Below are 25893 nucleotides of genomic sequence, written 5' to 3'. Positions count from 1 at the left end.
GTCAACCCACCATAGATCTCTTTGCAACCTCGCTGACCAAGAGGCTTCCAATCTATTGCTCTCCAGTCCCAGACCCAGCAGTAATACATATAGATGCCTTCCTCCTAGATTGGTCATATCTGGATCTTTACGCATTCCCACCATTCAAGATTGTCAACAAGGTACTGCAGAAGTTCGCCTCTCACGAAGGGACAAGGTTGACGTTAGTTGCTCCCCTCTGGCCCGCGAGAGAATGGTTCACCGAGGTACTTCGATGGTTAGTAGACGTTCCCAGAAGTCTTCCTCTAAGAGTAGACCTTCTACGTCAGCCACACGTAAAGAAGGTACATCAAAGCCTCCACGCTCTTCGTCTGACTGCCTTCAGACTATCGAAAGACTCTCGAGAGCTAGCTTCTACCATTAGAGTCTACCAATCGAAGTGGGAAGTCTTCCGAGACTGGTGCAAGTCAGTTTTCTGTATCCTCGACCAGTACCTCTGTAGCCCAAATAGCTGATTTTCTCTTATACCTGAGAAAAGGACGATCCCTTTCAGCTCCCACTATCAAGGGCTACAGAAGCATGTTGGCATCGGTCTTCCGGCATAGAGGCTTAGATCTTTCCAACAATAAAGATCTGCAAGACCTCCTTAAGTCTTTCGAGACCACTAAGGAGCGTCGTTTGGCTACTCCAGGGTGGAATTTAGACGTGGCCCTAAGATTCCTCATGTCAGACAGGTTTGAGCCTTTACAGTCAGCCTCCCTGAAAGATCTCACTCTTAAGACTCTTTTCCTGGTATGCTTAGCCTCAGCTAAAAGAATCAGTGAGATTCATGCCTTCAGCAAGAACATCGGATTTTCGTCAGAAAAAGCCACTTGTTCTCTGCAACTTGGTTTTCTAGCCAAAAATGAGCTACCTTCTCGTCCTTGGCCTAAATCTTTCGATATTCCCAGCTTATCGGAGATCGTAGGCAATGAACTAGAAAGAGTCTTATGCCCTGTTAGAGCTCTTAAGTTCTACTTAGCTCATACTAAACCTTTACGAGGCCAATCTGGAGCGTTATGGTGTTCGGTTAAGAAACCATCCTTGCCTATGTCAAAGAATGCTTTGTCATGTTTTATCAGATTGTTAATACGAGAAGCTCATTCACACTTGAGTGAGGAAGACCGATCTTTGCTTAAGGTTAAGACGCACGCGGTTAGAGCTGTAGCAACTTTTGTGGCCTTTAAGCAAAATAGATCTCTGCAAAGTATCATGGACGCAACCTATTGGAGAAGCAAGTCAGTGTTCGCGTCATGTTACTTAAAAGATGTCCAGTCTCTTTACGAGAACTGCTACACACTGGGACCATTCGTAGCAGCGAGTGCAGTAGTGGGTGAGGGCTCAACCACTACAATTCCCTAATTCCATATCCTTTTAATCTGTCTCTTGAAATGTTTTAATGTTTTTATGGGTTGTCCGGAAGGCTAAGAAGCCTTTCGCATCCTGGTTGATTTGGCGGGTGGTCAAAGTCATTTCTTGAGAGCGCCCAGATTAGGGGTTTGATGAGGTCCTGTTGTATGGGTTGCAGCCCTTGATACTTCAGCTCCTGGGGGTCTGTCAGCATCCTAAGAGGATCGCGGGGCTCCGTAAGGAAGACGTACTTACAAGGCAGAGTAATCGTCTAAGTCGACTTCCTTACCAGGTACCTATTTATTTGGGTTTTGTTATATTGATAACTGTCAAAATGAAATAAAAAACTCTTAGCTTATACGATGTAAACATATTTAACTGGTCTCTACCCACCACCCTGGGTGTGAATCAGCTATTATATATTCACCGGCTAAGTTAAATATTTAAAAATGATATTTTAATTATAAAATAAATTTTTGAATATACTTACCTGGTGAATATATAAATTAAACGACCCTCCCTTCCTCCCCAATAGAGACGCAGTGGGATGAGAAGAAATTGAGTCTTTGTTTACATCGAGAGAGTGGTATCTGGCCGACAGTTGGCGCTGGTGGGCACACCCGCAACCTGTATAGCGATCGCTGGCGAGTTTTTACTGTTTTTTGTCTGTCGAGCAACAGAGTTGCAGCTATTATATATTCACCGGGTAAGTATATTCAAAATTTTATTTTATAATTAAAATATCATTTTTACTGTACAACAGTGCAATATTATTTAGGATGTAGGAACTTGGATAATTTGATAGATCTTTAGGTAGATATATGATACTTAAGTACTAGTGAAACTGGAATTTGCTATAAGAAATGGATGAATGCTGGCTTGTTTGGTATTTTTCTCTATATGTTTAATAGGGCCTGGGGTATAATAACTTACGTATTGGTTTATTAAAATATGAAGTGTCTTTCACTCTAAATCCATTGTTTACATCTGAGAGACTTAAGGGGACTTATTGCGTATGCATTGTTTCCCATGGTTTGGGGAGCTTTCTGTGCATTTACAATGATGTATTAGTCAGGTGTTTTTTTTTTTTTTTTAAGCAATTAACAGCTTACAATTACTTCTTCATAAGTTCCCAAATGATGTTCTACAACAGCCATGTTTTTCTACCTTCCCCTTTAGTTTCGACTTAAACACCATCAAATAAAGAAGTCTCCAAGAGAGAACTTAAGGGAAGTACGTCAATCCATTTCGAAATTTAGTGTAATTTCATTTATGTCGGCAATTGATTATGATGGAAATACTCTCCGTTTAGTGTAAAGCTACTGTTACTTATGTGAAATTATAAAATAACTGCGAAATAATGCCTCAAAGGTCTGATTCTGACTTAATTTTTCAGGAAGACCAGCACATTTCTACTGGAAAAAAAGAAAGAAAGAAAGAAAGAAAGAAAGACACGGTTTCAATCATAAGGTAAGGAGTTATGTGATATTTACTATTTCATAATGTAAGGATTTATTTGTGAGTTACTTTATCATTATGTAAGGATTCATTTGTGATTTACTTTTAGTTTGTGAACTGGGAAGGGGGTTCTTGCTAGCAGTTGTGACCTTGCAAGGCTTAGGGGTTGTGACCTGGGAAGGGGGGTCCCAAGCCCCCTAGCTAGGAGTTGTGACCTGGGAACTACTAGGTTAGGTTAGGTGGGTTTGTTAGGTTCTGTACCCTTTTACAAATCTCAAAAGTGATAAATGATCACGTTTTATGCCTGTTTTCTGCCACTTACATGAACCAGATATTTTCAATATTAAACTTACCCGATAATCATGTAGCTGTCAACTCCGTTGCCCGACAGAATTCTACGGGAGGGATACGCCAGATATCACTATACTAGAAGGGGGTGTACTCACAAGCGCCACCTGTGGCCAGGTACTACAGTACTTGTTGTTGACGCCACCTCACTTTTTCCTCTGTCGTGCTTCCGGCAAGACGTTCTTGGATACGCTTATGATTTTGGAGTATTGTTCACGGTTTGGTGAAGTATTTCTCTAAATTTGCAGCTATTCGCTATACTGGAAACTTCTATATTAGCTTAGTTAGCTTTTGGAATTATTTTGATTATTTATGGTGACGAAGAGAGTATGAACTCTTTTTCACCTTTAAATGGCCGACCCTTCCCTTAGACGGAAGTGTTGGTGTCTAAGAGAGTATAGACTCTCTTTCTTAATTTTGCTTAACAAAAGTTATAGATTATTTTATATCTCTCCGCCTCTTATAGGCCTCTTCGATTAACTTCCTTTTATTATAAACTTATTAAAATTAATTTTTATATTTGTTTATATTCGACCTTCCTAATAGTAGGCGGTCTTTTCTTGGTACCGAAGTTAATTAACTTGAGCCCGTCATTTCGGTTTTACCTGTTAACATATTATGCTATTTTAATGTCTTTGAAAGAATTTCTTTGATAGTCTCGTACTGTTTTCAAAGTTGAACTAACGTTTTGTTTTGTCTCTGCAGTTGTTGACGTTCAGAACGTTCAACTTGCGCTCTATCGTTACGATAGAGAAAGAATTTTCACGGTTTCACGTTGCAGTAAGAGTAACCGTGTCTAGCGTTTTGTTCATTCTTTCTTAACTTAATGGTTTTAATCCTAATAAAGGAACTTTTCATTTTGGGAAATATTTCAGTTTTTTCCTTTAACAATAATATGTTTTAACGATATATATGATTGGGCTCTTCTCTCAGGTTCTAAGTCAAGAGAGAGAGAGAGAGAGAGAGAGATAGAGACGGAGGGAGAAAGAGGAGGATAAACGTTTCATTCAAGCGAGTAACGTTGTTATCGTTTTCACTCTTCTCCCTAGTCTCTTTAGGGGAAGAAGGTAAACGTTTCTAGAGTGATCTAGTGTTTAGTCTCTTTCCAGCCACTGAATTATTTATCTTTCATTAGATTTTTCTGTTACATTGTAATTCTGTTTTCGCAATTACTAACTTTTGAGAAAGGATAGAATTGCGTGTTTCAGATACAAACCACTTAAAGTTTCGAGTTCAGTGAAATAAGTGCAAACAGAAAATCAAAGTGATAAGTGATTAGCGCAAAGTGTGTCAGTGTTGTGCGTGAGGGTACTTCTGTGCGGGCCAGTCGTCCTCCCAGTCCGGGACCTCTTGCAAGCTCCCAAGCCCAGGGGAGAAGCAATGTCGAAGGGCAAAAGGGTTCAGCAGGCCTTGATCGGCGCACAGAAGTATCCTCGGTGGTTACGGGCGTGTCTTACCGAGACCGTCACTCCCACCCGCAGACGATTGAGCCCTTATTTTGCTCGTCTGCAGAAGAAATTGAGGGGAGAAAACGCTGGTCTCAGGTCTCAAGACCTCTTAAACGTAAAGTCCAGACCTATGCCAGACGTACGAAGTTAGAGTTCAACAACCCGGATGCAGTCATTGGGTTAGCTCTGACTCTCCTCAGTCATCAGCTTGCACTCCACCTAAGAGGAGTAAGGTTCTGCCGCAACAGATCTCTGCTGTTAAGGCTTTACCTCAGCAGACCTTAGTGTCTGCCGACCCCAAGTTGACTCTACTGCAGTCCATGCAGTCACAACTTTCGGTCTTGATGCGTGAGTGTCGGGCTGAGAAGGTTGCGCCTCCGCCTGCGCTCGCTCCGCCTGCGCTCCCTCCGCCTGCGCTCGCTCCGCCTGCGCTCGCTCCGCCTGCCAGGCGTACGATGTTGAGCCACGTTATGAGTTTACTGATCCCAGTGGTGTGCAGCTCCCTCCGCCTTCCTTAAGGCAACCTCAGCAATGGGAACAGGAGGCTTATACCTCTCTTCCTCCGCTTCCACTTGCTGTTCCACCAGTGAGGCAACACTCGCTTGAGGTACAACAACCTCTCCCATCCATGAGTCAGTCTCCTCAGCTCTCGCTGCAGCGAGCTCAACCCTCCTCAAGGCAAGCACCTCAACACCTTAGCCTTGCGCCTCAGGAGCCTCAACTTGCGAGACTTTTACTGCGTTCTGCGCAGCCACTACCTTTTCGCTCTCAGCTCACACCGCAGGAACCTCAACTCGTTCCTCAGGAACTTGCTACTGCGCATCCGCCAACCACTCAGCAAGCGCAACCCTTGAGTTCAGCCACTCATGCCAGGAGTCAGCCTCCTCCACCCATGCGCCTACCTTCTGCTACTTCCTTTGATCAGCCTTTGCAGACTGAGCCTCAGGTGTTCCCTCAACAGAGTCTTGAAGAGGAAACCACAACTATTGTTGTTCCAGCTCGTTCTGACTCTGCTGTTCAGCATACCTTACCTCCATTTTCAATCATTATGATAATGGAGGTTATTTGTATTACTTATAAAAATATATTTGTATTCCTTGCAATATATTTTTAACAATATCGCAAAATATGGCAAAAATATGAATCATGAGTTATGAATGTAAGGTAAATATTATGTTGATATTAAAACCCCATGCAAGCATGCATAAAGCACTCTAGCACTGGTCATGGAATTTCTGAGAAATGTTAAACGCCATGCACACGCTCTGCTTACCTTACAGCATGCTCTACATACAGCATGCTCTGCTTACAGCATGCTCTGCATACAACATGCTCTGCATACAGCATGCTCTGCATTCAGCATGCTCTGCATACAACATGCTCTACATACAGCATGCTCTGCTTACAGCATGCTCTGCATACAACATGCTCTGCATACAGCATGCTCTGCTTCAGCATGCTCTGCTTACAACATGCTCTACATACAGCATGCTCTGCATACAGCATGCTCTGCATACAACATGCTCTGCATACAGCATGCTCTGCATTCAGCATGCTCTGCATACAACATGCTCTGCATACAGCATGCTCTGCATTCAGCATGCTCTGCATACAACATGCTCTACATACAGCATGCTCTGCATACAGCATACTCTGCATACAACATGCTCTGCATACCTTACCGCATGCTTCTCAGTCACACATCTTTGGTTGTTGCCAACTCACTAGACTGTCAAGCAGTTTCATAACGTTGCCTTCTAGTCTGCTGCTTTTGCACCAGTGAAACCCTCACTGAGAGAACTTAGCTTTTCTAGGATATGGTCCCTGTAGATGAGAAAGTTCTTTTCTCCCTCCTTCTGATATTCCCTTGAGGACTCTGTCATTTGGAGGGAGCCTTTAGCTGCGTAGCCTCCTATGGACTTTTATTTAAGCATAACATGCTTCCAGGGAAGGTAATGGTTCCACTTCAGTCGCTAATCCCGTCTGTTACCACACCTGCTCCCATAGACCTTGAGCTGTGTTGCAAGACATGCAGTCCAAGCTTAGTCCTTGTTAGAGGATTTTTTGTTTACGGAGTCATGTGTCACGGGGAAGACGTTCAACAACCAGCAGAAGTGACTTGTTGTGACGCAGTGCGGCAACCTCAGCAACCCGATAAGGAGTTGTCTGTACGGCCCAGAGTCTAGACAGATTCGGGTTGTCACTGTACTTCCTCGCTTGCCCATGGTTGACAGTTCACAGACTGTGCAGCAGTACCATGATCTTGTGTCCGGCTCCGCAGACGACTGGCTTTTAAGAGCTCCCACAAGTCGTCGCTGTCTGGAGATTTTCAAATGGACTATGGATCTGACCAAGGAACTGGGCCTCCTGGTCAATTTTGAGGAGTCTCAGCTCGTCCCATCCCAGACCATTGTCTCCTTGGGTATGGATCTTCAGAGTCGAGCTTTTCGGGCTTTTCCGTCGGCCCCAAGGATCTTCCAAGCCCTAAAATGCATCCAGAGCATGCTGAGAAGGAACCGATGCTCAGTCAGGTAGTGGATGAGTCTAACAGGGACACTTTCATCACTGGCCCTGTTCATCGTGTAGGGAGACTCCACCTCCCCCCCCTTCAGTATCATCTAGCTGCTCACTGGATAAAGGACATGACGCTAGAGACGGTCTCAGTTCCTGTTTCCGAAGAGAGGAGGTCTTCTCTCGCGTGGTGTAAGAACAGCTTTCTTCTCAAGGAAGTCTACCTTTGGCTGTTCAGAAACACGACCGCCGTCTCCTCTCGGACGCATCAGACACGGGCTGGGGTGCGACTTTGGACGGACAAGAATGCTCGGGAACATGGAATCAGGAGCAAAGGACACTTCACATCAATTGCAAGGAGTTGTTGGCGGTTATTCTGGCCTTGATAAACTTCAAGTCCCTCCAGCTTAACAAAGTGGTGGAGGTGGACTCTGACAACACCACAGCCCTGGCTTACATCTTCAAGCAGGGAGGGACTCTTTCGTGGAAGTTGTTCTAGATCGCAAGGGACCTACTCATCTGGTCTAAAGATCGAAAGCTAACTGGTAACGAGGTTCATTCAGGGCGGTATGAATGTCATGGCAGATCACCTCAGCCGGAAGGGTCAGGTCATCCCCACAGAATGGACCCTTCTCAAGAATGTTTGCAGCAGACTTTGGGCCCTGTGGGGTCAGCCAACCATAGATCTGTTCGCTACCTCGATAACCTAGAGACTCCTGTTGTATTGTTCTCCGATTCCAGACCCAGCAGCAGTTCACGTGGATGCTTTTCTGCTGGATTGGTTCCATCTCGACCTGTATGCATTCCCGCCGTTCAAGATTGTCAACAGGGTACTTCAGAAGTTCTCCTCTCACAAAGGGACACGGCTGACGTTGGTTGGCTCCGCTCTGGCCCGCGAGAGAATGGTTCTTAGAGGTACTGCAATGGCTGGTCGACATTCCCAGGACTCTTCCTCTAGGAGTGAACCTTCTAAGTCTACCTCACGTAAAGAAGGTACACCCAATCCTCCACGCTCTTCGTCTGACTGCCTTCAGACTTTCGAAAGACTCTCAAGAGCTAGGGGCTTTTCGAAGGAGGCAGCCAGAGCGATTGCCAAAGCAAGGAGAACATCCACTCTCAGAATCTATCAGTCTCAAGGGGAAGTCTTCCGTAGCTGGTACAAGACCAATGCAGTTTCCTCAACCAGTACCACTGTAACCCAGATTGCTGACTTCCTGTTATATCTAAGGAAAGTAAGATCCCTTTCAGCTCCTACGATCAAGGGTTACAGAAGTATGTTGGCAGCGGTTTTCCGCCACAGAGGCTTGGATCTTTCCACCAACAAAGATCTACAGGACCTCCCTAGGTCTTTTGAGACCTCAAAGGAACGTCGGTTGTCCACTCCAGGCTGGAATCTAGACGTGGTCCTAAGGTTCCTTATGTCATCAAGATTTGAACCTCTCCAATCAGCCTCTTTTTAGGACCTCACATTTAAAAACTCTTTTCCTCGTGTGCTTGACAACAGCTAAAAGAGTAAGTGAGATCCACGCCTTCAGCAGGATCATTGTTTTCACATCTGAAACGGCTACATGTTCCTTGCAGCTCGGTTTTTGCTAAACGAGCTTCCTTCACGTCCTTGGCCTAAGTCGTTCGAGATCCCAAGCCTGTCCAACTTGGTGGGGAATGAACTGAAGAGAGTACTTTGCCCAGTTAGAGCTCTTAGGTACTATCTAAAAAGGTCTTAACCTTTACAAGGACAATCAGAAGCCTTATAGTGTGCTATCAAGAAACCTTCTTTTCCAAGTTCTAAGAACTCAGTTTCTTACTCTTCAGGCTTCTGATTAGAGAAACACATTCTCATCTGAAGGAAGAAGACCTTGCTTTGCTGAAGGTAAGGACACATGAAGTGGGAGCTGTGGCTACTTCAGTGGCCTTCAAACAGAGCCATTCTCTGCAGAGTGTTATGGATGCAACCTATTGGAGAAGCAAGTCAGTGTTCGCATCATTCTATCTCAAAGATGTCCAGTCTCTTTACGAGTACTGCTACACCCTGGGACCATTCGTAGCAACGAATGCAGTAGTAGGCGAGGGCTCAGCCACTACATTCCCATAATCCCATAACCTTTTAACCTTTCTCTTGAATACTTTTTATGGGTTGTACGGTCGGCTAAGAAGCCTTCCACATCCTTGTTGATTTGGCGGGTGGTCAATTCTTTCTTGAGAAGCGCCGAGGTTAAAGGTTGTGATGAGGTCCTTTAGTATGGGTTGCAGCCCTGTATACTTTAGCACCTTTGAGTTGATTCAGCCTTCCAAGAGGAACGCTGCGCTCAGTAAGGAAGACGATCTTATTAAAGGCAGAGTAACGGTTCAAGTCGACTTCCTTACCAGGTACTTATTATTTCATTGTTATTGTGGATAACTGATTATATGAAATACGGGATACTTAGCTATCCTTTAGTCTTGTACACTGGTTTTTCACCCACCCCCCTGGGTGTGAATCAGCTACATGATTATCGGGTAAGTTTAATATTGAAAAATGTTATTTTCATTAGTAAAATAAATTTTTGAATATACTTACCCGATAATCATGATTTAATTGACCCACCCTTCCTCCCCATAGAGAACCAGTGGACCGAGGAAAAAGTGAGGTGGCGTCAACAACAAGTACTGTAGTACCTGGCCACAGGTGGCGCTTGTGAGTACACCCCCTTCTAGTATAGTGATAGCTGGCGTATCCCTCCCGTAGAATTCTGTCGGGCAACGGAGTTGACAGCTACATGATTATCGGGTAAGTATATTCAAAAATTTATTTTACTAATGAAAATAACATTTTTTCCAACTGCTTATCTTGGGCTTATTTTGCATTTCTGACCATTATTATTGCTGCAAATATCTCGTTTATGATACTTCACCTCCCGAATAACCCCGGTTTGCCCAAATAAGCATGGTAAAGAATGCATAAAACACAAGATAGCGAGTAGGAAAAATGTATGGTTCATGTATTTGGGTTGAAATTAAATGGCAGTTATATATATGTAACTGATATCTCTAAATTTCGGCAGAATTTTTCAAAATGAGGCAACCGCCTTGTGGTGGTTGGGAGGTAGGTGGTTACACCCGTCACAGGGAGGTACAAGGAATCATTCCCGTGTTCAAGACTTCAGTTCATCTCTGCCGGCTGGATCGAAAACATCGTTGGTCCACCATTGAGAGTTTTTCTAATCACTTTCCCTTCTTCGCTTTTTTGGACTTCGTTTGGTGAAGTACACTGATTTAGGGATTTGGCAATCGTGTTTTGTTATTATTATTGTACTATTTACTTTGTTTATCATGAGTGAAAACTTAATTTTCGTGTTTGTGCCAGTGATGTATGCAAGGTGAGGTTACCGAAAGTGTCGGTTGACCCTCACAGTTTGTATGCAGGGGTTTTGTTTGTGCACTATATTTTAGGTGCAAAGTTTTTAATCCTGATGGCGGAAATACGTTCCGCCAACTCTATGACGTCACAGTTGTGTGACGTAATCTTCATTGTATGACTTGCAAATTCTCTTTATTTGTTTTTTCTTGTAAATCTTGGGAGGAATTCCATCGTATATAAGTTTTTTAACTTTTAATGTAAAATTTTAAAGAAATATTTGTCCATTTAGTATTCGTTCTTTAAATCATCGATCTAATTTCATAGATTAAATAGAAGTAGCGTATGGTTATTTACGCTGTGTAGTTCTCATTACTATCGATGCAGTCCCAACATGCCTTGGTAGAGTTCTTTTCGATATTGGGAATTCTAGTTTTAGTCGTATTTTCATTTATATGTTCCTATTGTAATGTGCTGCAAATCCCTTTTTTTGGGGGGAACCTTTAAGATTTAGGGGTTGTTTACCTTTATATATACTGTATAGATACGTTATTGCTATATCTGTTCTTTTTTATCATAACAACTCGCTTGATTTTGAAAACCCTTGGAATTAATTGTGGATTACATTTGTTTTCCCATTTTCTGTTCATTTTAATCTTTAACGTATAACTTTCTCGGCGTTTGTATGTAACTACCGGGTAGGTATTTATGACATTTAATTATACTGGTGGTTATATGTAACTACCGGGTGAGTGTGTTCAACATTTATTTTTAAACTCAACTCTTGCCCGGTGGTTTTCTTTTTGTGACCGCCTGGTAAGTACTGTATGTTTGAAAAGTTTATTACCTCCGCCAGGAGGTATTGTTTTCGGTTCGGTTTGTTTGTTTGTTTGTTTGTTTGTCTGTCTGTCTGTGGACAACGTAGAGGCCACATTTCTACACGGAATCACTTCAAACTTGGCCAAGTAGTTCCCCAATGTGTATGGAAGAACTGATTAAATTTTGGTCAAGGTCACCCCAAGGTCAAGGTCACAGGGGTCACTGGTGTCACTATGACATAAGTGGCCATATCAAGAGACAGAAATAAAGCACTGACTTTTGCATAAGCCAACAGGGAAGTCCTAGTCCAGGCGCAACCCATGGGTGATGTTCAAATTTATAAAGGTCAAAGGTCAAGGTCATATTGGTGCATTATATCAATGTCATATTAAGTATCAGTGGCAAATGAACAAAGATCACTTGAAGGTCAAAAGTCAAGCAGGTCACTTGAAGGTCAAGGTCACGTGAAGGTCAAGGTCACGTGAAGGTCAAGGTCACCTGAAGGTCAAGGTCACGTGAAGGTCAAGTTCACCTTGGCGGAGGTATGTCCTCTACGAGGACCATGTCCTTGTTACCTCCGCCAGGAGGTTATGTTTTCGGTTCGGTTTGTTTGTTTGTTTGTTTGTCTGTCTGTCTGTGGACAACGTAGAGGCCACATTTCTACACGGAATCACTTCAAACTTGGCCAAGTAGTTCCCCAATGTGTATGGAAGAACTGATTAAATTTTGGTCAAGGTCACCCCAAGGTCAAGGTCACAGGGGTCACTGGTGTCACTATGACATAAGTGGCCATATCAAGAGACAGAAATAAAGCACTGACTTTTGCATAAGCCAACAGGGAAGTCCTAGTCCAGGCGCAACCCATGGGTGATGTTCAAATTTATAAAGGTCAAAGGTCAAGGTCATATTGGTGCATTATATCAATGTCATATTAAGTATCAGTGGCAAATGAACAAAGATCACTTGAAGGTCAAAAGTCAAGCAGGTCACTTGAAGGTCAAGGTCACGTGAAGGTCAAGGTCACGTGAAGGTCAAGGTCACGTGAAGGTCAAGGTCACCTGAAGGTCAAGGTCACGTGAAGGTCAAGTACATTTGAAGATCAAGGTCACTTGAAGCCAAGGTCATGTGAAGGTCAAGGTCACTTGAAGGTCACGTGAAGGTCAAGGTCATGTGAAGGTCGAAGTCACATCAATTCATGATTCTAGGACATATGGCGCTCTAGGTCACCTTGGCGGAGGTATGTCCTCTACGAGGACCATGTCCGCGTTCAGGACTTGCTCACTTGTTTTATTATGGAAATGTCAGTTTAATATTTTATAAAAATATTTTGTTACAGTTTATATAGCAAGTACTAGAGACGATATTGCTTTCTCATTCAAGCCCGTGGCAGCAGAATAAGTTCTCTCACAACGGGCAGGACTAATTATGGTCTTTTGTGTAAGAGTTTAATAGTGCAAGTTTCAGTGCTAAATTAGGCATTGGATTCAGCACAGTGGACGTCATTTTCCTAGCCTTAGACCTCTTCCAAGCTCCCCGGCCCATGGAAGAAGGAACGTCGATCGGCGAAAGGAAATGAGAGGCGTTAGCTCATGAGCAAACGCCCTCGCGAGCGTTCCTGTTAACGTTCCCAAGAATGCTCGCCTTTGCCGTGGGAAAGCAAAGAGCGTTGGACGTTAAGATTCTTACACTGCTTTTAGAGTTTCGCATTGCATCACTTTTGATTTTAATGGCAATACTATAAGTCATAGATATTCGCTGATAATATCAATGCTTACAAACCATCATTGACTCGGTTTTTGTCCCAGAGTGCCAGTCGGCCATATGAACCCTCTGGTCGGAACCGAATGCGCCGAACGGTATAATGAATATCATTTTGCCTTAACGCTTGGCGCTAAGTCTTTCAAGACAGGACGAGGCGAATGCAGTCTCGTCTTTCAGGGCGAATGCAGCCTCGTCTTTCAGGACGAATGCAGCCTCGTCTTTCAGGACGAATGCAGCCTCGTCTTTCAGGACGAATGCAGCCTCGTCTTCCAGGACGAATGCAGCCTCGTCTTTCAGGACGAATGCAGCCTCGTCCTTCAGGACGACAGGACGAATGCAGCCTCGTCTTTCAGGACAAATGCAGCCTCGTCTTTCAGGACAAATGCAGCCTCGTCTTTCAGGACGAATGCAGCCTCGTCTTTCAGGACGAATGCAGCCTCGTCTTTCAGGACGAATGCACCCTCGTCTTTCGGGACGAATGCACCCTCGTCCTTCGGGACGAATGCACCCTCGTCCTTCGGGACGAATGCACCCTCGTCCTTCGGGACGAATGCACCCTCGTCCTTCGGGACGAATGCAGCCTCGTCCTTCGGGACGAGTGCAGCCTCGTCCTTCGGGACGAGTGCAGCCTCGTCCTTCGGGACGAATGCAGCCTCGTCTTTCAGGACGACAGGACGAATGCGCCTCGTCTTTCAGGACGATACGACGATCGCCGCCTCGGGACGAATGCAGCCTCGTCTTTCAGGGCGATACGACGATCGCCGCCTCGTCTTTCAGAACGATCGCCGCCTTGTTCTTTCAGGACGACGCCACGTCTTATAAGATCTTTGTCAAAGGATGACTTTAGTGATCTCTTTTCTCCTGTTGAATTATTTGAGATTAACAGAAGGAGAAGATCCTAAGTTCTGTTGCTCCATGGTCCCCACCCTCTGAGTTTTCACGTGGTCATTAATGGAGCTTTAAGAATATATTAATTTTTATTTCTTAAAACAGAAACCTTTAATACCAGCTTCCTTATCAGATAGGCCAGGATAGCAAGGGTGGAGGTCTAGCCACGTTTAGGTCGAAGACCTTGTGGCAGCCCCACAGAGATTTTTTACAGCCCCCTTGGTGGATTGCTGAGTCTCTTAAGGAATACAGGCAATGAGGCTGGATAATTTTGAAATCAGAGGTCATAATTAAGGTACGCACTTCTCCTTTTTTGTTTCTCTCTTCTCCCTCAAGAGTTGGTCAAAGACAGGTTTTATGAATAGTACTTACCTGTCAGTTATATATATATAACTGATATCTCTAAATCGGCAGAATTTTTTCAAAACGAGGCAACCGCTTTGTGGTGGTTGGGAGGTAGGTGGTCACACCCGTCACAGGGTGGTACAAGTAATCATTCCCGTGTCCAAGACTTCAGTGCATCTCTGCCGGCTGGATCGAAAACATCGTCGGTCCACCATTGAGAGTTTTTCGAATAATTTAACCTTCTTCGTTTTTTTGGACTTCGTTTGGTGAAGTACACTGATTTAGGGATTTGGCAATCGTGTTTTGTTATTATTATTGTACTATTTACTTTGTTTATCATGAGTGAAACTTAATTTTCGTGTTTGTGCGAGTGATGTATGCAAGGTGAGGTTACCGAAAGTGTCGGTTGACCCTCACAGTTTGTATGCAGGGGTTTCGTTTGTGCACTATATTTTATGTGCAAAGTTTTTAATCCTGATGACGGAAATACGTTCCGCCAACTCTATAACGTCACAGCGTGTGACGTAATCTTCATTGTATGACTTGCAATATTCTTTATTTGTTTTTTCATGTAGAGAATGGGAGGAATTCCACTTATACTGTATAAGTTTTTTAACTTTTAATGTAAAATTTTAAAGAAATATTTGTCCATTTAGTATTCGTTCTTTAAATCATCGATCTAATTTCATAAATTAAATAGAACTAGCGTATGGTTAATTTACGCTGTTAGTTCTCGTTGCTATCGATGTAGTCCCAACATGCCTTGGTAGCGTTCTTTTCGATATGGGAATTAAAGTGTTGGCTATAATGCTCCAACAACAACGATATGGGAATTCTAGTTTTAAATATTTAACTTAGCCGGTGAATATATAATAGCTGCTGCTCAGTGGCTCGACAGAAAACACACACAAAAACTCGCGAGCGATCGCTATGAAGGTTGCGGGTGTGCCCACCAGCGCCAACTATCGGCCAGATACCACACATGCATGTAAACAAGCCTTCAATTCTTCTCTGTCGACCTTGACGACAAGACGTATCAATACTCGCTGTATAACCTGGAGTTTTCTCAACATATTTGGTGAAGTACTTCATTTTGGTTTGAGCTTTCGCAGTGCAGGTGTTTTTCCTCAACTTAAACTCTTGAACTCTTTATTGGACAGATTTAATTGTTGATGACTTGGATTGTTTTTTTGGACTTTCTTTGACTAATTCAAAATGGCTGACGCTTCACAAGCCCCTAGATTTCGTAAGTGTAATGCTAGGGACTGTAATAGGCGTCTTCCAAAGGCCTCTCTCGACCCACATACTGTGTGTTCTAATTGTCGGGGTAAAACCTGTCAATTAGGAGATCGGTGTGAGGAATGCGTGGGCCTTTCGGAATTCGATTGGCTCGAATACGATAAGTATTCTCGTAGGCTAAAGAGAGATAGGGTAAGGAGGAGTTCCTCTAGGTCAGTAGATTTTTCCTCTCCACGTGACCGCATCGAGTGAGGCTCTACATATCGTGACTGACGTGACTTAGCTACGCCAACGTCAACAGGACGCACAAAGGTTCGTTTGGGCGGCTGAAGGCCAGGATCTCGATGAGATAAACGGCTAGGATCAACGTGAACCTTATCGGCAGAATAGTCTTCCATAAGGGAGGCGAGCTTAGTCTCCATGTCCTGCAGTATAACCCATTTAGGGTTGTACCTAACCCCCCTTCTGGCACTCAGGAACCATCTATGCAAGACATGTTACGTGCTATTCATGCCTTGGGTGAAAGAGTTGAAGCGTTAGCAACTGATCGTAATCAACTCATGGCTGACGTTAAAGAGCTTAAGTGTCAGAGTGCCACAGCGGAAAATAGTGGGAAAGTGATTAGTGCGCAAAGTGTTGTGAACAGTGTTGCGACCGAGGGTTCGTCTGTTCGTGCCTGTCGTTCACCTAGTCCGAGACCTCTTGCAAGCTCCCAAGCCCAGGGGAGAAGTAATGTCGTACGACTTATGGGTTCGAGAGGCCTTGATCAGCGAACAGACGTTCCCTCTATGGTATCAGGCGTATCTCACCAAGATCGCCCCTACCATAAGATGAGAGAGCCCATTTTCTCCTCGTCATCCGAAGGCTTTTCGCATAAGAAACCGTGGAGCAAGGTTTCTAGGCCCCTTAAGCGAAAGTCGGTCCCTTCAGGACAGGTCCAGCGTCCTGGATGTAGTCATTGGGACAGTTCTGACCCGTTGCAGTCATCGGATGACTGCTCGCCGCCTAAGCAAAAACGTTATACAGGCTTAGAGAGTCTTGGTGTAGGCAAGGTTGTGCCGTCTCAGACGTTAACCCCGTCGTTTACCGCACCCATTCCCGTGGACCCTAAATGGGTTATACTGCAGGACATGCAGACTAAGCTCGCCTCCCTTATGGAAGACTATTCTGCCGATAAGGTTCACGTTGATCCTAGCCGTTTATCTCATCGAGATCCTGGCCTTCAGCCGCCCTAACGAACCTTTGTGCGTCCTGTTGACGTTGGCGTAGCTAAGTCACGTCAGTCACGATATGTAGAGCCTCACTCGATGCGGTCACGTGTTGACTTTCAGCCGCATTTGGACGTTAGGCCACTTCCTAATGCTCCTGTTGACGTTCAGGACGTTCGCCAACCAGCGGAGTTGACTTGTTTTGACGCTGAGCGTCAACCACCGCAGTCTAGAGTTGTTTTGACTGCTCAGACTAGGCAGTCAAAACAGTCTCGAGTGGACGCCGAGCGTCCTTCCGCACCTGTTGTTGTTGACAGTTCACAGACTGTTAAGCAGTTACATGATGTTGCGTCCTGGTCCGCTACTAATGCACCAGTGCGTGTCAAGCATTGCCAACCCCTTTGCTTGTTACTCAGCAGTTGTCAGATGAGGATCCTTCAGATGAGGACGTTGCTGACCCTCAGCATGAGGATCATCCTTCGGATGTAGACGAACCCAGAACAGTTCCTCCATCAATGGACTTTAAGAAAGTCATGTTAATTTTTAAGGAGTTGTTTCCCGATCACTTCGTCGCTGTTGCTCCTCGTTCGCCACCGTCTGAGTTTGCTCTAGGCTTACCTGCTAACATGCCAGCCTTTACAAAACTTGTGCTCTCTCGCTCTTCCAAGAGAGCTTTACGGCTTTTAGGCGACTGGTTGGAAACCAAGAGGAGTTTGGGGAAGACGGCCTTTGCCTTCCCTCCGTCTAAACTCTCGTCTACATCGAGCGTCTGGTATGCCACGGGAGAAGTTCTCGGCTTGGGAGTCCCTGCCTCTGCACAGGGTGACTTCTCAAGCCTTGTAGACTCTCCCCGCCGCCTAGCCATGAGACGCTCGAAGATTAGTTGGTCCTCTTCGGACCTTGACCATCTGCTGAAAGGCATTTACAGAGCCTTTGAAGTTTTCAACTTCCTTGACTGGTGTTTGGGAGCCTTAAGTATGAAAATCTCATCGGCTGATATAGATGTCTCCTTACTGATTATGTCCTGTATGGATAAAGCCATCCGCAATGGTTCCAATGAGCTCTCCTCCTCTTTTACGTCGGGAGTCTTAAAGAAGCGAGAGTCCCTTTGCTCTTTTCTTTCGGCAGGAGTTACTCCCTGTCAGAGATCTGAACTGCTCTTTGCTCCCTTATCAAAGTTTTTGTTCCCGCAACAATTGGTTAAGGACATAGCTTCTTCTCTCGTGCAGAAGGACACCCATGACTTGGTGGCGTCCTCTGCTCGCAAAGGGACTCCTTCTACATCCTTTTCAGCTAGACCTAGGATAGACACTCCGGCATCCAGATTTATTCCGCCCTTTCGTGGCAGAGCTCCCAGCAGGGGAAGTACTCGTGCCGAGGGAAAGAGAGGAAAGAAGAGAGGAGCCAAGTCCTCACGTGGCAGAGTCTGACTGCCCACAGCCTCAGACAGCAGTAGGAGCCAGATTGAAGAACTTCTGGCAGGCCTGGGAGAAGAGGGGCGCAGACCAACAATCTGTGAGGTTGCTCAGAGAGGGGTACAAAATTCCATTTGTACGCAAACCTCCTCTAGCGACTTCCCCCATCGACCTCTCTCCCAGGTACCGAGAGGAGTCAAAGAGACAAGCCCTAAACCTAGAAGTGTCTCTATTGCTAGAGAAGGGAGCGGTGGTGAAAGTCTCGGACCTTCATTCACCGGGGTTTTACAACCGTCTCTTCCTAGTACCGAAGAAGACAGGAGGTTGGAGACCGGTGCTAGACGTCAGTGCACTCAACGTCTTTGTTACGAAGACAAAGTTCATCGTGGAGACCACGAAATCAGTCTTAGCAGCGGTCAGAAAGGGAGACTGGATGGTCTCTCTCGACCTAAGAGACGCGTACTTCCACATCCCCATACACCCAGATTCCCAACCGTTTCTGAGGTTTGTTTTCAACAATGTGGTATACCAGTTTCGGGCCCTGTGCTTTGGCCTAAGTCCTGCTCCTCTCGTGTTTACGAGGCTTATGAGGAATGTTGCAAAATTCCTCCATTTATCGGGAATCCGAGCCTCCCTTTACTTGGACGACTGGCTTCTCAGAGCCTCGTCCAGTCATCGCTGTCTGCAGGATCTTCATTGGACATTGGATCTGACCAAGGAATTGGGACTTTTGGTCAACCTCGAAAAGTCCCAGCTGATTCCATCCCAAACTATACTGTATTTAGGGATGGAGATTCGCAGTCCGGTTTTTCGGGCTTTTCCGTCTGCCACCCGAATAGAGCAAGCCCTGCTCAAAGTCCAACTGATGTTGAAGAGAGAACGGTGCTCAGTCAGGAATTGGATGAGTCTAGTAGGAACTCTATCATCCCTGGAGCAGTTTGTCTTGCTAGGAAGGCTACACCTTCGACCTCTCCAGTTCCATCTAGCCTTTCACTGGAAAAAGGACAAGACATTAGAGACGGTCTCAATCCCGGTCTCCGAACCAGTAAAGGCATGCCTGAATTGGTGGAACGACAATATCAGTCTGAGAGAGGGACTTTCCCTAGCAGTTCAGAACCCAAACCACGTACTATTCTCAGACGCGTCGGATATGGGTTGGGGTGCGACCCTGGACGGTCGGGAATGCTCAGGTCTGTGGACCTCAAGTCAGAGGAGCATGCACATCAACGGCAAGGAGCTTTTGTCAGTCCACCTGGCCTTGATGAAATTCGAGAGTCTCCTTCTAAACAAAGTGGTAGAGATCAACTCCGACAATACCACAGCCTTGGCATACATTTCCAAGCAAGGAGGCACCCACTCCCTGACGCTGTACGAGATCGCAAGGGACCTGCTCATTTGGTCAAGAGATCGAGGCATCTCCCTGTTAACGAGGTTTATCCAGGGCGACTTGAACGTCTTAGCAGACTGCCTCAGTCGGAGGGGTCAGGTAATTCCTACGGAATGGACCCTCCACAAGGACGTGTGCAAGAGTCTTTGGGCGACTTGGGGTCAACCCACCATAGACCTCTTTGCAACCTCGATGACCAAGAGACTTCCAATCTATTGCTCTCCAGTCCCAGACCCAGCAGCAATGCACATAGACGCATTTCTTCTAGATTGGTCTCATCTGGACCTATATGCATTCCCACCATTCAAGATTGTCAACAAGGTACTGCAGAAGTTCGCCTCTCACGAAGGGACAAGGTTGACGTTAGTTGCTCCCCTCTGGCCCGCGAGAGAATGGTTCACCGAGGTACTTCGATGGCTGGTAGACTTTCCAAGGAGTCTTCCTCTAAGGGTAGATCTGTTACGTCAGCCCCACGTAAAGAATGTACACCAAAGCCTCCCCGCTCTTCGTCTGACTGCCTTCAGACTATCGAAAGACTCTCTAGAGCTCGAGGCTTTTCGAAAGAGGCAGCCAGTGCGATTGCAAGAGCGAGGAGAGCTTCTACCATTAGAGTATACCAGTCGACGTGGGAAGTCTTTCGAGACTGGTGCAAGTCAGCATCTGTGTCCTCGTCCAGTACCTCTGTAGCCCAAATCGCTGATTTTCTCTTACACCTGAGAAAAGTTCGCTCCCTTTCAGCTACCACGATCAAGGGCTACAGGAGCATGTTGGCTTCGGTCTTTCGGCATAGAGGCTTAGATCTTTCCAACAATAAAGACCTACAAGATCTCCTTAAGTCTTTTGAAACCTCTAAGGAACGTCGTTTGGCAACTCCTGGATGGAACTTAGACGTGGTCCTAAGGTTCCTCATGTCAGACAGGTTTGAGCCATTACATTCAGCCTCCCTGAAGGATCTCACTCTCAAGACACTTTTCCTAGTGTGCTTGGCATCGGCTAAAAGAGTCAGTGAACTGCATGCCTTCAGTAAGAACATCGGCTTTTCTACAGAAAAAGCCACTTGTTCTCTTCAACTTGGTTTCCTGGCCAAAAATGAACTGCCTTCTCGTCCTTGGCCTAAATCTTTTGATATTCCTTGCTTATCAGAGATCGTAGGCAACGAACTGGAAAGAGTGTTATGTCCTGTTAGAGCTCTTAAGTTCTATTTAGCTCGTACTAAGTCATTACGAGGTAAATCTGAGGCATTATGGTGCTCAGTCAAGAAACCATCATTGCCTATGTCAAAGAATGCTTTGTCATATTTTATCAGATTTTTAATACGAGAAGCTCATTCCCACTTGAATGAGAAAGACCGATGTTTGCTTAAGGTTAAGACGCACGAAGTTAGAGCTATAGCAACCTCCGTGGCCTTCAAGCAAAATAGATCTCTGCAAAGTATCATGGACGCGACTTTTTGGAGAAGCAAGTCAGTGTTCGCGTCATTTTACTTAAAAGATGTCCAGACTCTTTACGAGGACTGCTACACACTGGGTCCATTCGTTGCAGCGAGTGCAGTAGTGGGTGAGGGTTCTACCACTGCAATTCCCTAATTCCAATATCCTTTTTTTTAATCTGTCTCTTGAAATGTTTTTTAATATTGTTTTTTGGGTTGTACGGAAGGCTAAGAAGCCTTTCGCATCCTGGTTGATTTGGCGGGTGGTCAAAGTCATTTCTTGAGAGCGCCCAGATTAGGGGTTTGATGAGGTCCTGTTGGTATGGGGTTGCAACCCTTCATACTTCAGCTCCTGGGAGTCCTTCAGCATCCTAAGAGGATCGCTGGGCTTCGTGAGGAAGACAGACTTACAAGGCAGAGTAATCGTCTAAGTCAACTTCCTTACCAGGTACCTATATATTTGGGTTTTGTTATATTGATAACTGTCAAAAACTCTAAGCATATACGCTGTAAACTTAATTAACTCTGGTCTCTACCCACCGCCTTGGGTGTGAATCAGCTATTTTATATTCACCGGCTAAGTTAAATATTTAAAAATGATATTTTAATTATAAAATAAATTTTTGAATATACTTACCCGGTGAATATATAAATTAAAGGCCCTCCCTTCCTCCCCAATAGAGACGCAGCGGGATGAGAAGAATTGAAGGCTTGTTTACATGCATGTGTGGTATCTGGCCGATAGTTGGCGCTGGTGGGCACACCCGCAACCTTCATAGCGATCGCTCGCGAGTTTTTGTGTGTGTTTTCTGTCGAGCCGCTGAGCAGCAGCTATTATATATTCACCGGGTAAGTATATTCAAAAATTTATTTTATAATTAAAATATCATTTTCAATATTAATCTTACCCGATAATCATGTAGCTGTCAACTCCGTTGCCCGACAGAAATCTACGGACGGGATACGCCAGCGATCGCTATACAAGAGGGGGGTGTACTCACCAGCGCCATCTGTGGCCAGGTACTGCAGTACTTCTTGTCAACACCACCTCAATTTTTCCTCTGTTGTGCCACCGGCAAGACCTACATGGATACGCTGTTGATTTTGGAGTCTTTGTTCACGGTTTTGGTGAAGTATTGCTCTGAAATTTAGCCTTCGCTATACAGGAAGCTTTTCCCTTAGCTTAGATAGCTTTTGGATTGATTTTGATTAATGGTATAACGATCTTTGCTTTAATTTGGAATCCCCCCTTGACTGTTCTCTAATTCAAGATGTCCGACCATTCTCAAGCTCCTAGACAAAGACGATGTAGTGTTAGGACTTGTAACAGGCGTCTTCCGAAGGCCTCGGTTGATCCTCACACCGTTTGTTCCGACTGTAGGGAAAATCCTGTCAGTTGGATGATCGATGTGAGGAATGTGCCGGACTTTCGGAATTCGATTTTAATGAATTCCTCAAATATACGGCTAAGTTAGAGAGGGAGAGAGTTAGGAGGAGTTCTTCTCGCTCTTTGGTTTATTCCTCCCCCCATGATCCTCAACCTTTTCCTTCCCCTGTAGTGGTGACCCCCGAACCTATTATTAGTGCTCAGCCTGATATGTCGGATGTGTTACGTGCCATTCAGGCTTTAGGTGATAAGGTGGAGTCTGTAGTGAGTGACCACAAGTTTCTCTTGGCAGATGTCAAGGAACTTAAAGTGAAAAGTGCAGTGGGAAGTGGTACTGCCAGTGCTGTGCCTAGTGTCAGTGTCAGTGTTGCGCATGAGGATACTTCTGTGCGTGCCAGTCGTCCTCCCAGTCCGGGACCTCTTGCAAGCTCCCAAGCCCAGGGGAGAAGCAATGTCGAAGGGCAAAAGGGTTCGGCAGGCCTTGATCGGCGCACAGTAGTATCCTCAGTGGTTGCGGGCGTATCTTATAGAGATCGTCACTTCCACTCTCAGACGATTGAGCCCTTGATTTCCTCGTCTGCGGAAGAAGTTTCCGGGAGGAAACGCTGGACCCAGGTCTCAAGGCCTCTTAAGCGTAAGGTCCAGACCGAGCGAGTCCAACAGCCCAGGTGTAGCCACTGGGCCAGTTCGGACTCGCCGCAGTCTTCTGATGGCTGCACGCCTCCTAAGAGAGGTAAAGCGATGCCTCAACAGGCCTCTGCCCCAACAGGCCTCTGCCCCAACTTCTGTTGATCCTAAGTTGGCTATGCTGCAGACTATGCAGTCGCAGCTTGCGGTGTTGATGCAGGAGTTTCAAGCAGAGAAGGTTAGCTTACCTCCTGCGAACGCTCCTCCACCTCTGCGCAGTCCACCCTGCCAGACGTATGATGTTGAGGTTCCTCAACCTACCTCCACGCGTGAGCTGCCGCATTGGGAGTTGCCAGATACCAGCGCTGCGCAGCACCCTCCACTTTCCTTGAGGCAGGAGCCTCTTGCTATGCGGCAACCTCCTCAACACTTGAGGCAGGAGCCTTATGCTTTGCAGCAACCTCCTCTACCCTTGAGGCAGGAGCCTCATGCGTTGCGACAACCTCCTCCATCCTCGAGGCAGCAACCTCTTGCGTTGCGGCAACCTCCACCATCCTTGAGGCAGCAACCTCAACTCTTGCGGCAGCCACCTCCACTCTTGAGGCTAGAACCTCAACTCTTGAGGCGAGAACCTCAACTCTCGAGGCAAGCACCTCAACTCTTGAGGCAAGAACCTCAACTCTTGAGGCAAGAGCCTCTCTCTGCGCAGCCACCTCCTCAACCCTTGAGGCAGGCGCAACTCTTGAGGCAGGAACCTCATGCTATGAGGCAGCCACCTCAACGCATGCAGCAACCGCATTCTTCGCAGCTTGAGCCTCTTCCCATTCAACTTGAACCGCAGACTATGCAGCATGAGCCTCATGCCTTACAGCATTCGCTTCTCACCACGCTTGCTCCTCAGAACCCCGCAGAACCTCCTTCATCCCAGCCTCATGACTTTGTCATTACCAGCCCTCATCCTCTTCAGCAGAGACTTGATGATGAATCCGCAAGTGCGCATGCACCCGTTCTTCAGGATTCAGCCATTCAGCATACCGCTTTATCGTTACCTCTCGCTTCTCAACCCTCAGGTGATGAGGTTTCTGAGGATGAAGCTGCTCACCTGGATGATCCTTCTTCTGATGTGGAGGAACCCAAGTCGTTGCCACCCTCCATTGACTTTCGCAAGGTCCTGACTCTGTTCAGAGAGTTATACCCTGAACACTTTGTTTCTGCTACCCCTCGTTCTCCTCCATCCGAGTTCTCTCTAGGCATGCAACCTATTAAGTCTGCCTACACTAAGCTTGTCTTCGCTAGATCATCAAAGAGAGCTTTGAGAATTTTAGGGGATTGGTTGCAGTCCAAGCAGCAACTGGGAAGGACGTCTTTTATGTTTCCTCCTCCTAAGCTGACTTCTAAGTCGGGCGTCTGGTATGCCACGGGAGAGGAACCAGGCTTGGGGATCCCTGCCTCTGCCCAGGCTGACTTCTCAAGTTTGGTTGACTCTCCCCGAAGGTCGGCTATGAGACGCTCTAAGGTCTGCTGGACCTTTTCTGATTTGGACCACTTCTTGAAGGGAGTCTTTCGCGCCTTTGAAATTTTTAATTTCCTCGACTGGTGCCTGGGGGCCTTGAGCAAGAAGACTGCCCCTTCTGACAAAGACTCGGCCATGCTGATCATGTCCTGTATGGACAAAGCAATTCGCGATGGTTCTGGCGAACTTGCTTCTATTTTTGTCTCGGGAGTCCTCAAGAAAAGGGAACAACTTTGCTCCTTCCTTTCTACTGGTATCACCTCTTGCCAAAGGTCACAGTTACTGTTTGCTCCACTCTCTAAGTTCCTGTTTCCTGAAGATCTAATCAAAGAGATGGCTGCGGCTCTTATACAGAAGGATACGCATGACCTCGTGGCCTCTTCAGCACGTAAGGCTAAGGTTGTACCTTCAGTACCGAGAACTTACCGCACCCCAGTGGCTGATACTCCTGCTACCAGATTTATTCCGCCCTTTCGTGGCAGAGCCCCCAGCCGAGGAAGTACCCGCCCAGACGGTCACAGGGGCAGGTCCAAGAAAGGTACCAAGTCTACGAAAAGCAAACATTGACTCTCCTCCTCTCCAGACAGCTGTAGGAGCCAGACTCAAGACCTTCTGGCAAGCCTGGGAAAGAAGAGGTGCAGACGCCCAGTCTGTCAAGTGGCTAAGGGAGGGTTACAGGATCCCATTCTGCCGCAATCCCCCTCTGACCACTTCTCCCATCAACCTCTCTCCCAACTACAAGGAAAAGGACAAGAGGCTAGCGTTACATCAAGAGGTGTCGCTCCTGTTACAGAAGGAGGCAGTGGTGATAGTCCGGGATCATCAATCCCCGGGCTTTTACAACCGTCTCTTCTTGGTGGCCAAGAAGACAGGAGGTTGGAGACCGGTGCTGGACGTCAGTGCGCTCAATGCTTATGTCACCAAGCAGACGTTCACTATGGAGACGACGAAGTCGGTCCTAGCAGCGGTCAGGCAGGAGGACTGGATGGTCTCGTTGGATCTGAAAGACGCCTACTTTCACGTCCCCATTCATCCAGACTCCCAACCTTTTCTGAGATTCGTCTTTGGAAAGGTTGTGTACCAATTTCAAGCCCTGTGTTTTGGCCTAAGCACGGCACCTCTGGTGTTTACGCAACTGATGAGGAATATTGCGAAATTCCTCCACTTGGCGGACATCAGAGCCTCCCTTTATTTAGACGACTGGCTTTTAAGAGCCCCCACAAGTCGTCGCTGTCTGGAGAGTCTCAGATGGACTTTGGACTTGACCAAGGAACTGGGTCTATTGGTCAATTTAGAGAAGTCCCAGCTTATTCCTTCCCAAACCATCGTTTACCTGGGAATGGAGATTCAGAGTCAAGCTTTTCGGGCTTTTCCGTCGGCCCCAAGAATCAACCAAGCCCTAGAGTGC

The 25893-nt window shown here is 46.0% G+C and overlaps 1 long non-coding RNA gene across 1 annotated transcript in view; it reads left to right on the top strand.

Moving 5' to 3' along the window:
- The window catches only part of LOC137644642 (uncharacterized), a 402859-nt gene that overhangs the window by 6846 nt on the left and 370120 nt on the right, over nucleotides 1-25893 (top strand). Inside the window, exon 2 of the long non-coding RNA XR_011045170.1 lies at nucleotides 2765-2838. This is a non-coding gene — a long non-coding RNA (uncharacterized lncRNA). The remainder of the gene's footprint in view (nucleotides 1-2764; nucleotides 2839-25893) is intronic.

This window comes from Palaemon carinicauda, chromosome 1, assembly GCF_036898095.1.
Source record: "Palaemon carinicauda isolate YSFRI2023 chromosome 1, ASM3689809v2, whole genome shotgun sequence".
NCBI classification, from domain to species: Eukaryota; Metazoa; Arthropoda; class Malacostraca; order Decapoda; family Palaemonidae; genus Palaemon; species Palaemon carinicauda.
Note: the sequence above shows the minus strand (reverse complement) of the source record. Positions and strands in the feature narration are given on the sequence as shown.